Source organism: Clytia hemisphaerica, unplaced genomic scaffold (genome assembly GCF_902728285.1).
Source record: "Clytia hemisphaerica strain Z4C2 unplaced genomic scaffold, Clytia hemisphaerica genome assembly, whole genome shotgun sequence".
NCBI classification, from domain to species: domain Eukaryota; kingdom Metazoa; phylum Cnidaria; class Hydrozoa; order Leptothecata; family Clytiidae; genus Clytia; species Clytia hemisphaerica.
Window position 1 is genome coordinate 112731 of NW_027103834.1, and position 14351 is coordinate 127081.

At 37.4% G+C, this 14351-nt stretch overlaps 1 long non-coding RNA gene across 1 annotated transcript; it reads left to right on the forward strand.

Moving 5' to 3' along the window:
• Window positions 1–668: 668 nt before the first annotated feature.
• LOC136807022 (uncharacterized) lies at window positions 669–1415 on the forward strand. Its single transcript, XR_010846632.1, has 2 exons — window positions 669–919; window positions 1238–1415. It is a non-coding gene; the product is annotated as an uncharacterized lncRNA (long non-coding RNA).
• Window positions 1416–14351: the final 12936 nt, after the last annotated feature.

The following is a 14351-nucleotide window of genomic DNA, read 5'->3' on the forward strand; positions in this document are numbered from 1 at the left end:
ATTGAGAACAATCTTGCAAATGAATGAATATTGTTTGAGAACCAAATTTCAGCCTCTGCAGACCTATTTGAATGTTTTCCTTTAGAAATGTAATCATTTAAAAACAAAAACCAAAGATGTTTGTTTTTGTTTGATAACTTTTCATTTTTAGTGTTGTGAAAAAAAAAAATTTCTAAATTTTTCTTTGATTTACCAGGAATTATTTCATTGGCTTTTAAAAATTGTTACATCATTTATAAATTTTCTATCCTAAATTCATACTTTTATTCTGATTGTAGTGATCTCTAGTGTAATTCTCTCAGCAATAGTGCAGTGGCTCATGACTTTTTATAATAATTTTCCGGGAAACTGAGAAAAATAGTATCATTTGCAAAATTATTTCATGATGTTGCAGTAATGTTCATAAATATTATTTTTATCAGTCTATTTAACCAACTGTCTATCAATATTTATTCCCACTCATGACAGAAATGATGATGTGTTGAAAGCAATGCTTAAACAGGCAAACAGATATTAAATATGATACACTTGATGATTTCCTAGAAGTTAGAGTATAAAAAGAGGAGATTTCAACTCATTTTTATCACAAATCTCTCAAGAAGGCTGACTGATTTCGAAAGGTAAGAATATTTCTATCACTCTCAAGAAACTGTAGCAGAGAAATTTTTTTAAGGAAAACTCTGCTTGAAAACATAAATTTAAGATTTAAATAATTGACAAGGAAAACTAGACAGGGGCACTTTTTTTAAAGGGTTGTCACAATTATACTCAAAAAATACACAAAGTTCAATGTTATTTCATTATTAGAATAGCATTATGAAGACGTCAACTTTCATAGCAATTTTGATCATTGGATTGGTTTCAGTGCAATACACACAAGCTGGTTGGCTAGATGAATGTCTTGTGGCTTGCAGAGCAAGTATGTTTGTTACCATGTTGTTGTTCAACATTTGGTTTAATAAGTTAAACAAACAATATATAGACTAGGAAATTAGCTATTCTTTTCATCTAAAAATTCTCGAAAATTATTTACCTGTACCTTTAGATGCTAGAAAATGCATGATAAAAGTTTTCATGAAAGATATGCCGAAATTTCTAATTGAATCTTATAAATTGATTAAAAAATATATCAAGATAATGCTTTTGGTCAATAGACATTTTCCATGTAGTGTAGAATCTGTTCATTGCAATGCTTGTATATATTGTGTTTGTTCATTGGTTATTTTCTTCATTTCAGAAAGCACAGCAGAGAAATTTTGTAAACGACTTGTGTGGGCACAAATTAATCCATACATTAGAGGTGTCTGTTGGACAGTTTATCTCACCCCTGGAGCACAATGTAATGGTTTTTGTTATAGATTTTTTAATTAATTTTGTTACATTTAAGATTGAAATACATTTACAGCACCAGATAACTGCATAGAAGAAGCTTGATTTGAAAATTCTTGTTTATCTAGAAATCAATTTTCTTTAAAATATCTTACCATCCAAAAGCTGTCTTTTATTACATATATATTACTTTCTTTAAATTTGAAATTTAAGATAAACAAAGTTTTTTTATAAACACTTGCTGGTAAAAAAGGATATTTTGGAAAATTCAAATGGGTCTGTTCCTATCCAGAACTCTGCTGACTTAACCATTTTTATTACAAATGGGCTGTTCCATTAAAAAAAATGAACACTTCAAACTCAAATTTTAGAGTCCCACAATTACCCTGCAATATTTAAATTTGAGACACACGTTTTAGAGTTAAGGTGCCTTGTTTGATAATGAGACTATTTTCATTTCAAGTACTATAGTACTTATGTGAATATATAATCAAAGTGATTGGAGCTCTTCCTGAAACTAAATGTTAAAAAGCTGCGAAGCTCCTTCAAAACAGTTCTGAAACTATGTTTACATTGTGAAACTTTTGTTGAAACATCAAAAGTATATGTTAAAATAATCTGGTGCTGAAACTGTCACCATTGGGCGAGAAAATCACACATTTTCACATTGTCTTAACCCTATTCGTACTAGGGGGGGGGGGCTTTTTCTGTTCGGGGGTGAAACTATTGTTAATAGCCCCTGAAATAATAGAGCTTTTGGGATGAAATGTGTCCCTGCAAGCGATTTGAAGCACATTGAAAATGGGCCGATCCTTAAAAAGCCGAACTTTTGGCTGATATGGACCGTTCCTGGCCGAATTTGGCCGATGTTGACCGATCTGGGCCAATCTAGGCCAATCTTAGCTGAGCCATGTTTCTTAATCTTTTCTCTAAACAAAGGCTGATCTAGACTGGTCCAAATCGGCCAAATTCGGCCAAGTCCGGTCTGAAAACAAACAAGCAAATCTTTTTCGTATGACGGTATTTTTTTGTTTACAATTTCGAGTGCCTAAAAACTTTCGAATCTTTTTGTAAAGTGTTCGAATGAACTCCAGAGAACGTTCAAATGTTTTGAAAAGTCTCTGACTCTAAAATCAAAACAAAAGCAAAAGGAAAAGTACCACAACAGAAGCAAGAAGGTGAAGTATTTTTATTTTTATGTTTTCACTAGAGTGAAAACCGTCACGAGAATAATTTTTCATGAGCTAAAAGATAAGATTATAAATTATCAAGATAACTGTATTATTGGAATATCAGCAATGGAAAAGGCAAGTAACAGTTTCTTTTTGAGATATTAAGCTGTCTTTAGTTAAAAGGTCGAAACAACCAATTGTTCCTTTTGGTTTTGGTGTTACTTTACTAGCTGTGTATGAAATACGAACAAAAATATTGACATGCAAGTTATAACAGGGGAGATATATGTAAATGAAACAGGGATGTCTAAATAAACTAACGAAGGGACACAGTGCAATTCTATTCTAAGGAGGATTTCTAATAATCTTTTCTAAATGGATTCATAAGAGCGAGTGAGTCAAGGTTATGAAATACAGGGGAGTATGTCATTTACGACAAAAAAACTGTTTGAAAACAATTTTGCTTATAATCAGTATTTCGGGTTCCGTAAAACGTTCTGGACCGGTTCGTATCGGCCTGGACCGGACCATATCGACCTAGACCGGTCTTACATTGGTCGAACATCACTGTTTTTGTTTTATCAGGTTTGTAACTTGGCAAAACCGGACCTGGCCGTTATTGGCCGATCCAGACCGAACTTGGTCGATCCGAACCGGACCTGGCCGAACTAGGCCGATTTGGGCCGTAGAATTACTTGGCCGATCCTGGCTGATCTTGAATGTGCTCTAAATCGCTTGCAGCGACACAAATTTTCTGTAAATTCGTAAGTTTTATTTAGCTTTAAAATAAATGAAAAAATTTGACACCTAAAAATTTTCACACCTTGAGCATGATGACATTTCTGACAGTGTGTCACAAAAATTGACACATTTCCAATACAAATTTATTTTTTATGTCAAATATATCGTTTAAACCGTAATTTATTGAATATTTAGGATAAAATAAGCATTTTAGACACAGGGAACTTTTTTCTAAAGCCTTTGTTAGAATACAATAGCTAGTCAAAAGAACAAAGAAAATTTTCAGTTTTTGCTCACTTTGGGTATGATAAGTGACGTCATCAAAAAAAATTTTTGTCAAAAGTTACCTTATAATGACAAGGGTCTTGTGTGTCAAATTTCAACCAGATTTGACCAGATCGTCCCAAGTTAGAGCAGTTGACGGTATCCATCTAAATGCAAATTCAAAAAAATAAAAACTTGTGGAGCGATCAAGACACACCTTAATTCGACAATTAGTTCGTAGTTCATTAGTTGTCAATTGTTAGTTCAATGAAGTCAAGTTTGTCATTAAAATTAATTGCGAAGCGAATTTATGAGCAAAGCAGTTTTGCTACATTGTGTGCACGCACCTTTAATCTTGATGAACACCTCTCTTGGAAACAACATCTTGCTGTTGTTGCTGTAAAACTTTGTCGTGCAAATGGGGCTAAACTCTCTAAACTCCGTCACTATCTCCCTCTTCCAAACCTTATCAATGTCTACCATGCTATCTTCTCCTCTCACATTCGCTATGCTTGTCAAACTTGGGGCCTCTGTGATAACACTGTCACTCACAGAATCCAAGTCCTACAAAACACTGCCATCAGGATTATGACTTTCCAAGAACCAAGGGCTTCTGTCACTCCCACCTATAATGAACTTAAAATCTTAAAATTCTTTGATCTCGTTGAAACACTCAACATTATGTTCATATACCGCTACCTGAACAGATACCTTCCTTCTTCGACTGTCTTTTCTACAATTCCTCATGACATTGGGACTAGAGCCAACCATATATCAGCCTCCTCTTTGTCAGGAACGTCAATACAACCACCTTTGGCCACAACTCTCTCACACAGCTTGGAATAATTTACAAGAGCATCTTGATGACAAAAATCTACAAATCATTGAACCACTAGATTTATTATCACATATTCAAAAATTTTACCTCAACAAATACACCCCTCAGGAACCCCCTCAGCAACAGTAATTTCATATCAGAGTCTTATTATTGTTTTTAACTGTATAAAATTTCATGAAAAAAAACAAAAATGTGAATACAAAAAGATTTATTTAGGATATATAGGATACTTTAAAACTTTATTACTGTGTAATTATATTATATTTTATTTCATTTTATTTTACTTAAAACTTTTCATTTTATTAGGTTGCACCATTTGTAATTAGGTTTCTAAACTTGGTGTCCCTAAATATATATATGTTTTCAGGCTTTTTTTAGAGCTTTAGTCCAGACCCGATCAATCGAACTTGTCGAACCAATCAAACAATCAAACTAATCGAACTCCATCGAACGATTAAAGTTCGATTAAAAAAATTAATCGAACCTAATCAAACACTCACAATTTTTGAAGCAATAGCAGTTCGATTGGTTCGATCAGTAAAAAGTTCGATTAGTTTGATGATATCAAATACTCATATCACAAGTGTTACGCGTAAGCCAAATGGCGTATTACGAACAACCTCTAAATTGCCGAGTACAGCAGAAAAAAAATCGAAATTCAAAATGGCGGCCAAGCCCACGCTGATAACTATCAAAAATCTTCGTTTTTCAAACCTCGATATTCCAGGATTAGAAAAAGCTATACATGTTATCTTTTTTCTTTAAAGAATCAACAAGCCATCAACATCAATAGATTACACACAATTCCTCAGAAAATTTAAAAATTATCTGCCATTATGATATTCTTGAAGCCGTTCTGAAATTAAGGTATCGGAATTCCTATGGGAGTTCTTTTCCGAGATTTGTAAAACTGTTATTATTTGTTTTTTATTTAACCATATATATTTAAATTTGCACTCAAAAATACTTAAATAAATAAGTTAATATCATTCCATATACTATTTGTATCTCTTAAAAAATAATCACTTACAGAACGACATAGTTTATCATTTGGAATACCCCCGTGTTTGGACCATTCTATCGTGGGCGCAAAAAAGGGTGGAAACTAAGCAGCACCCTCAGTGCAAGAATGCCGCCTCATCTTTATTTGCCCGCGCAAAAACGCGAGCTAATCATTTTTTTCTCGCGCGCTCAAGGAGAAAAGGAAAGTGATCGATATTCTTTGAAGGAAAATGTCAGAACTCAAAGAACAAAAGGTGTATTTTGTTGTTGGGAATCGATCCTGTGAAGATGAAAAAATTTCTGCTATGCGTTTTTTTCGGAATGTGAAAAACTCTAATTTCGATCTTCCTTAAGGTAAAGAGGTTGCGAGATTTGGGTTAGCGAGGTAAAAATCGCTAAAAAACTGGTAAAATCGTAATCCTCAAAAATCGAAGTTCCAGCCTCACACTGAAAGTCAGTGTCTGCCAACTAAAAATTTCTCTGCGGGGTCACTGGCAAGGAGTTACAACCTCAGACTTTGGATTCCAATTCTTGTATAGGCTGTAACTACACTGCCATATGATCTGTTTTACAAAGACTTCCAAATGGGTCCATAAGTTAAGAAAATGAGGTTACATTCTAGCACGGGGGTTTTGTTTTTAAAAACAAACTTCAAAATAAAATTGTTAATGAACTTCTTACTTAAAATATCACTTACTTACATAATTTATTTATGATATAACACCCCTTTCTTACATAAATGGCCTCCTAAAGTCTTTTATGTTTGCCGCAAGAAGGGAGAAACATTAAATTTGACCCCCGGTTTTTTCTCTCTTTTTCTAGCTAATTTCCGCGTGTTAGTGTAGACACAACTTTAATCCGGGGAAATGAAGCGTTTTCATTGGTCTAAAATCACGGATGGTCACGTGACCAGAATTTTAATCCAGGGAAATGCCGTGGCGGCAATGTTTTGCTTTAGTGAGATTGACCATTTTGTTGTTTAGATTTGAGCGGGCAAAATTTTTGTACAAACCAAAATATGGCTTCGTTGGAATACCGGTTGAAACACTTGTGATATATCTTCCCTCGCTCATTTCACCTGTTAAAAGAACCTTCAACTTCTATGCTAAGTACCCCCACTTAATTTTCTCTTAGTATTTCCTCTGCATTAATGTTAAAAACATTAGAATCAATTTGATTTGATTTAGGGTTTTGCAACAAGCATCAGCCAAAGTTGCTTCCTCGTTACCTGTTGGGGTCTGCTATTTCTGTCTCTGCGACCCTAATTTGCCCTAAAATTCAGTCAAAATTGTGTCCAAGACTTTGATATTGCAATCTAAGACATTTACCATGGTCTGGAACCACTAGGAAACAGTTTGGAAAATTTTGATAAAGCTGGATGCCTGGTTGCTAGGGAAAAATAATGCGTTGCTAAGGGAAAAATTGGCTAAGTCTTGATGACTTAAAAATATTTTCGAAGATAAATTGTGCAAAAATGGTATTGGAGCACATGGGTTTGATTTTAGGATTGGGTAATATGGCCAAAACACTAACTAAAAATGGTTTGTTTCAGTGGTGGAACTTAGGGCCATGGCTTTAAAAGCTCATTGAAAATACTAAAAATTGAGCGAAAAGCTATCTTTAACCGCCATTTTAGGACGTGGCCTTAAGTGTCACATGAAAATTTTAATTGAAAGTTAAAGATGACCATAAAGACTTCAGAAATATACAAATATATCAATGTGACACTTGTGGCCAAGCCAGCTAATTGCTCTCAAAATCTATTCAAAATTAGAAATGTTGTGATTTCAGGCAATGATTTCTAGCCATGGGGTCAAAAAAAAATTCTCAAAATACCATTTTTTCAAAGTACACTGCAAAAAATCATTTCTTGTTAGAAGAAAAAAAATAACGAGTTAAGTAAAAACTTACTTAAGATGAGAAATATTTTCTATTCCGATAGGTAAGAAAAATTTTCTTAAAATTCTTTTAAGATAATTTTTCTTATACCATTAAGAAAATTTTTCTTATGTCAAGTATTTTTTACTTAACTTTATAAATAAATATTTTCTTGTGATGAGAAAATATCTTCTTTAATTTTCTTAAATCAAGAAAAAGTTCACATAAATTATCGGTAATGGAATACGCTACTATTTATAAGAAAAAGGAAAATATTACTATAAGAAATATTTTTATAAATTGTTAGAGCACCAGATAAAGTAGCTGGAAGACCTGGAATTTTATACACAACATAAATAGATTTTCATGGATAGCCACTCACTTTTCACTCTATCATACAGCTGAGCTTATAAAATATTTATGGCTGGTACTAAAAACAGCACTGGTTAAAGCACTTGAAAGTAGACCACATCCATGAATTTTACTAAATACCACTGACTCGTTCTTTCCCATTTTTACCTTCATACAGCTAAGCGAAAATCGTTATGGCTGGTACTACAAACAGCACCGTTTAAAGTACTTGAGAGTAGACCACATCCATGAATTTTGCTAAACACCACTGACTCGTTCTTTCCCATTTTTACCTTCATACAGCTACGCGAAAATCGTTATGGCTGGTACTACAAACAGCACCGTTTAAAGTACTTGAGAGTAGACCACATCCATGAATTTTCCTGAATACGCTGACTCATTCTTTCCCATTTTTACCTTCATACAGCTAAGCGAAAATCGTTATGGCTGGTACTACAAACAGCACCGTTTAAAGTACTTGAGAGTAGACCACATCCATGAATTTTCCTGGATACGCTGTCTCATTCTTTCCCATTTTTACCTTCATACAGCTAAGCAAAAATCGTTATGGCTGGTACTACAAACAGCACTGATTAAAGTACTTGAGAGTAGACCACATCCATGAATTTTCCTGAATACGCTGACTCATTCTTTCCCATTTTTACCTTCATACAGCTAAGCGAAAATCGTTATGGCTGGTACTACAAACAGCACCGTTTAAAGTACTTGAGAGTAGACCACATCCATGAATTTTCCTGAATACGCTGACTCATTCTTTCCTATTTTTACCTTCATACAGCTAAGCGAAAATCGTTATGGCTGGTACTACAAACAGCACCGTTTAAAGTACTTGAGAGTAGACCACATCCATGAATTTTCCTGAATACGCTGACTCATTCTTTCCCATTTTTACCTTCATACAGCTACGCGAAAAACGTTATGGCTGGTACTACAAACAGCACCATTTAAAGTACTTGAGAGTAGACCACATCCATGAATTTTCCTGAATACGCTGACTCATTCTTTCCCATTTTTACCTTCATACAGCTAAGCGAAAATCGTTATGGCTGGTACTACAAACAGCACTGTTTAAAGTACTTGAGAGTAGACCACATCCATGAATTTTCCTGAATACGTTGACTCATTCTTTCCCATTTTTACCTTCATACAGCTAAGCGAAAATCGTTATGGCTGGTACTACAAACAGCACCGTTTAAAGTACTTGAGAGTAGACCACATCCATGAATTTTCCTGAATACGCTGACTCATTCTTTCCCATTTTTACCTTCATACAGCTACGCGAAAATCGTTATGGCTGGTACTACAAGCAGCACTGGTTAAAGTACTTGAGAGTAGACCACATCCATGAATTTTCCTGAATACGCTGACTCATTCTTTCCCATTTTTACCTTCATACAGCTAAGCGAAATCGTTATGGCTGGTACTACAAACAGCACTGGTTAAAGTACTTGAGAGTAGACCACATCCATGAATTTTCCTGAATACGCTGACTCATTCTTTTCTATTTTTACCTTCATACAGCTAAGCGAAAATCGTTATGGCTGGTACTACAAACAGCACTGGTTAAAGTACTTGAGAGTAGACCACATCCATGAATTTTCCTGAATACGCTGTCTCATTCTTTCCCATTTTTACCTTCATACAGCTACGCGAAAATCGTTATGGCCGGTACTACAAACAGCACTGGTTAAAGTACTTGAGAGTAGACCACATCCATGAATTTTCCTGAATACGCTGACTCATTCTTTCCCATTTTTACCTTCATACAGCTAAGCGAAAATCGTTATGGCTGGTACTACAAACAGCACCGTTTAAAGTACTTGAGAGTAGACCACATCTGTTGTGTCTCTTTGTGGACGGATTGTAACAGAGTAAGTGGATTTAAATCAGGTAGGTTTAGAAATAAATTGAGTCAGCTAGACGCCATCTTGGCTTCATGGTTGTCTTGCTAGAAGTAAATACGATTCGTGTAAATACGCACGAAATCTCAAATGCTAAACAAAGATGGTAGCCGTGGCTGTGGATATAAACATAACATCCCTCCCTTACTGGATGCCGTCTTGACAAACTCAGCACTGAAAGGCTACGAAAAGAAAACAAACAAAACGAACTGTGAAGGCACAGTGGGGCAAGCAAAGGCAAAACCCTGTGCGACTCTCTGGAGGACCTGAACGGCATAAATCGGGTCTAACCGATAACAGGGATGTAAAAATATAAACTATTTTCCTAGAAATACTAAAAATTTCATGTGTCATAATCTTCCATCCAAGTTGGTTTCTTTCTTGAGCGTTTTAGTTCTGTGCTATTATTAGCACCAAGTTCAACAGTTTCTAAATCACTAATTTCCTCTCTGTATGGGATAGTGTCCATTTCTGATGAATCAGAGTCAGAGTCTGTTTCTGAGTCAGAAGTGAGTTGTGGCATTTCTTCTTCTACCGTCAGTGACGCGAAGGTGCTGGAAGTACTGGTTGGCTGTGTTTGACGTGTCGGTGCTGTTGACGACTTGGTAGCAGCTGTGTTTTGAGAAGGGTAATATTCCTTGATGTGTGATGCGTGTCTGCAGTAGGTTTTCTTCCCATTGGATATGGTGATGCCACTGTGATGAACGCGAACAATTTCGTACGGAGTGGTCTCATAGTATGGCTGGGACTTGCTACGTCGACGGAGGTTCTTGCATAAGACAAGTTGCCCAGGCTGAAGGTTGTGATGGTGAGCACGACGTTTCTTGTCGGTGTACAATTTTGTTTGACTTTTGTAGGCGGCGTCCTTTTGAATGACGTGTTGATTTTGGAGTACCGGCTTTGTAAGTGTTGGAAGGTGACTTCTCGGTGTGTGTTTGTACATTAACGAAGAAGGTGACGCACCTGTAGCAGGGTGAGGTGTGTTGCGGTAGGATAACAAGAATGAGTCGAGTTGCTTCTTCCAGTCTGTACGATTGGCGCTGCATGTTTGAAGGAACTTGCCAAGGGTACGGTTGAATCTTTCCACTTCACCATTTCCTGCTGCATGATACGGCAAGACTTTACGGTGGTTGATGTTTCTCGACTTGAGGAATTCTTCAAAGTTGGATGCAATGAATTGTGGTCCGTTGTCTGTGACGATTGATTCAGGATACCCAAAGATAGCAAAGGTTGACATCAGCTTTTCAATGATTCGGTCTGATGTGGTGTCTTTGTTGAGAACATGAACAATCGGGTACCTGGAGTGGTAGTCAAGGATCACGAGTAATGTGTTCTGATCTGGAAGCGGTCCTTTGAGATCAATACCGAGTTGCTGCCAAGGTTCTTCTGGTAATGGTGTTGGTTTTAACGGTTCGGCTTTGCTGTGTTTCGGTATGACGATTTGACAGGCATGACATTGTTTGACTAGGTCTTCTACATGCTGGTTGATCTTTGGCCACCATACGTGATCTCTGAGGTAAAGCTTTGTTCGTACAATACCTTGGTGTCCTTGGTGGGCGATGTCGAGAATTTTCCTTTGTAACGACTGAGGTATGACAATTTGGTTGTTCTTGAGAAGGATGCCATTAAATACAGATAGTTGATCTCTGATCTTACGGAATGGCGTGATGTCTGGGTTGTTGCTCCAGTTGTCTCTGATAACGCTGTTGACTACAGTGGACAAGGTTTGATCTGTGGCTGTCTCCTTTGCAATTTCTGTGATGGAGAGCGATTCTGGGACAGCTTGGCGGGTGATTGTAGCAATGTGATGGTCTGCAGGATTTTCTTGGTCTGCTGTCTTGATGGGGCTACGCGAGAGGATGTCTGCTGCATTCAGTTTACCTGGGATGTACGACATTGTGTAGTGGTATGCTTGGAGTCTGAGTAGCCATCTCTGAATACGTGGTGTTGGACGTTTTGCCTTGGATGTTAGTAGTGACAGTAGCGGTTTGTGATCGGTTTCTACGGTAAAGAGTCTATCATATAGATAATAGTGGTAATGTTCACAAGCCCACATTACGGCAAGGGCTTCTCTTTCCGTTTGGCTGTATCTGGATTCAACATCTGACAGTGATCTGGAACCGTAGGATACTGGTAAGAAATCTCCGTTCGGTTGCTTTTGAAGAAGGACGGCTCCTAGTCCGAATGGACTGGCATCAGTGACGACTTTGGTTTCAGCTAGCGGGTTGTAGAATGCTAAGGTTGGCGACTCTAAAAGTTTTTGTTTTAAGAGTTTAAATGCTTCTGACTGTTCTGGACCCCATTCAAACTTTGCATTTTTCTTGGTGAGACGTCTGATTGGTTCTGTGAGTGTAGCGTAACTGGGAATAAATTTTAAACAATAGTTCATAAGTCCCATAAGCGATCTTACTTCTGAAACGTTTTTTGGTTGTTTAATAGCATCAATAGCATCTTTCTTGGTTGGATCAAGTCTTATACCATCTGCTGAGATGATATGTCCATCGAAGTCGATCGATGGCACATCGAAAATGCACTTCTCTGGGTTTACTCGGAGTCCGTTCTTGAGAAGGCAGTCTAGTAAAGCATATAACCGTTCGTCATGTTCCTCTTGTGTTCTACCCCAAATTACTATGTCGTCGGAGATGTTCTTTACTCCCTCCAATCCAGATAATACAATTTCAATCTGTTTCTGGAAAGCTTCAAATCCAGAATTAACACCATAAAAGAGTCTCTTGTACCGGAATAGTCCTTTGTGGGTAGCGAACGTAGTGATGTTCCTTGATGATTCGTCTAATTCGATTTGGTGGTAACCGTCTCGGAGGTCGATCTTGGAGAAGTGAGTTGCGTCATGAAGTTCTGCGGTGATGTCTTCTAGTTTTGGTATGACGTGACGTTCCCTGATAATTGCTTCATTGGCTTTTCTCATGTCCACACAAAGTCTGATTTTACCGTTTTTTCGACTACCAGCAACGACTGGGTTAAGCCATGTGGTAGGACCATCAACAGGTTCAATGATGTCTAATTTAATAAGTCTCTCAAGTTCATTTTCAATTTTCTCTCTTGAGTGAAACGGTATGCGTCTGATTGGCTGCTGCACTGGTGTGACGTTTGGATCAATGTGAAGTTGTAGTTTAAAGTTTTGAAGTTTACCAACTCCTTCGAACAGTTTTGAATGGTTTTTCATAATGTTTTCTTTGTACTCTTTGCTTGATAATGATCTTACGAGCTCTGGTTCTGATGGTTTGCCAATTCGAAGAATGTCTAAACTAATGGCGGTTGATCTGCCAAGGATTGAGCCAGAGTTACCTTGAACTACGATGAACTCTGCATGCTGATCTTGTCCGTCTGCTCTGATAACGGTTGAGAAGGTTCCTAGCGTTGGAATTGGGTGTGTTGACTGGTACGGGAAGATACGTGAAGATGAATTGGTGAGTTGCGGTTTTGAATCGAGCGAATTATATGTAATTTCATCTATGATATTGACTGATGAGCCTGAGTCGATAAGTACAGATACTTTGGTGTTCAGAATGTCTATGGAGTACAGTGGTAGTTCATGTCCGCCGATTTTGAAAATAATTATGTCTTCAAACCTGTTTTCGAGATCCTCGTCGGTTGCTTGGACAGGTGTTGGTGGGTCATCTTCTGGTGGCTGTTCCTCTAGTTGATTTACGCCTCGTCTATTGATCGGTTGTTGACGGTTGGACAGACACATGCGTTGAAAGTGTCCAGTTTTGCCACATTTGTTGCATTTCGAATTTTTGGATCTACGACATTCCTCACCTTTGTGGCCCATTGCTCCACACCTTCCGCACATGATACGATGGCTGTTGGTTCCTCTGGTTGATGGGTGTGGTGCCTGTGATCGATTTCTAGGTCCACTTCCTCCTCTTGGGAAACGGATGTTGGATCTTCCTCTTCCACGGAAATTTCGGTTGTTCTGCCGGTCTAAAGTGTTGACGTGGTCAGGTGGATCTTTGTTGTTAGATTGTTCTATCCTTTTCGACTGGGATTTGGCTGCTTCCATGGATTGACCGATTTCAATAACTCTTTCAAGGGTTAAGTTTTTCTCGGCAAGCAATTTCTCTCTGTACTTGCTGCCCTTACAGCCAGATACTACTCTGTCTCGGATGTGGTCGTTTAAAGAATTTCCATAATCGCAATTTTGAGCAAGTTTGCGTAGTCTTGATACGTATTGTTCAGTTGTCTCATGGGTTTGTTGGTTTGCATTGTTGAAAACTGATCTCTCGAATGTAACGTTTTTCTGTGGTATGAAGTATGTCGTAAGTGCTTCGACTGCTTCATCGTATGTTTGTCCAGTATCTGGTAGAGTTTCAAAAAGTTCTTGTGTTTCAGTGCCCATTGTATGTAGTAAGAGGGCCTTCTTTCTGGCATCGTTTCCTATACCAGATGCGGTGATAAAGTATGTAAACGATTTCTGCCATCTTTCCCATCTTTGGCTGAGTGTTTGTGGATCTCCTCGTGGGTCGAAGTTTTGGACCATAGGAATCTGGAGTTGTGCTGCCATTTGAGTCTTGATTCACTCAAATATTGTTGAAATAGTGTTCTATGATCTGTTGACTATCTTCGTCGCCAGTTGTTGTGTCTCTTTGTGGACGGATTGTAACAGAGTAAGTGGATTTAAATCAGGTAGGTTTAGAAATAAATTGAGTCAGCTAGACGCCATCTTGGCTTCATGGTTGTCTTGCTAGAAGTAAATACGATTCGTGTAAATACGCACGAAATCTCAAATGCTAAACAAAGATGGTAGCCGTGGCTGTGGATATAAACATAACAACATCCATGAATTTTCCTGGATACGCTGTCTTACTTATTCCTTTCCATTTCCTTCAATAA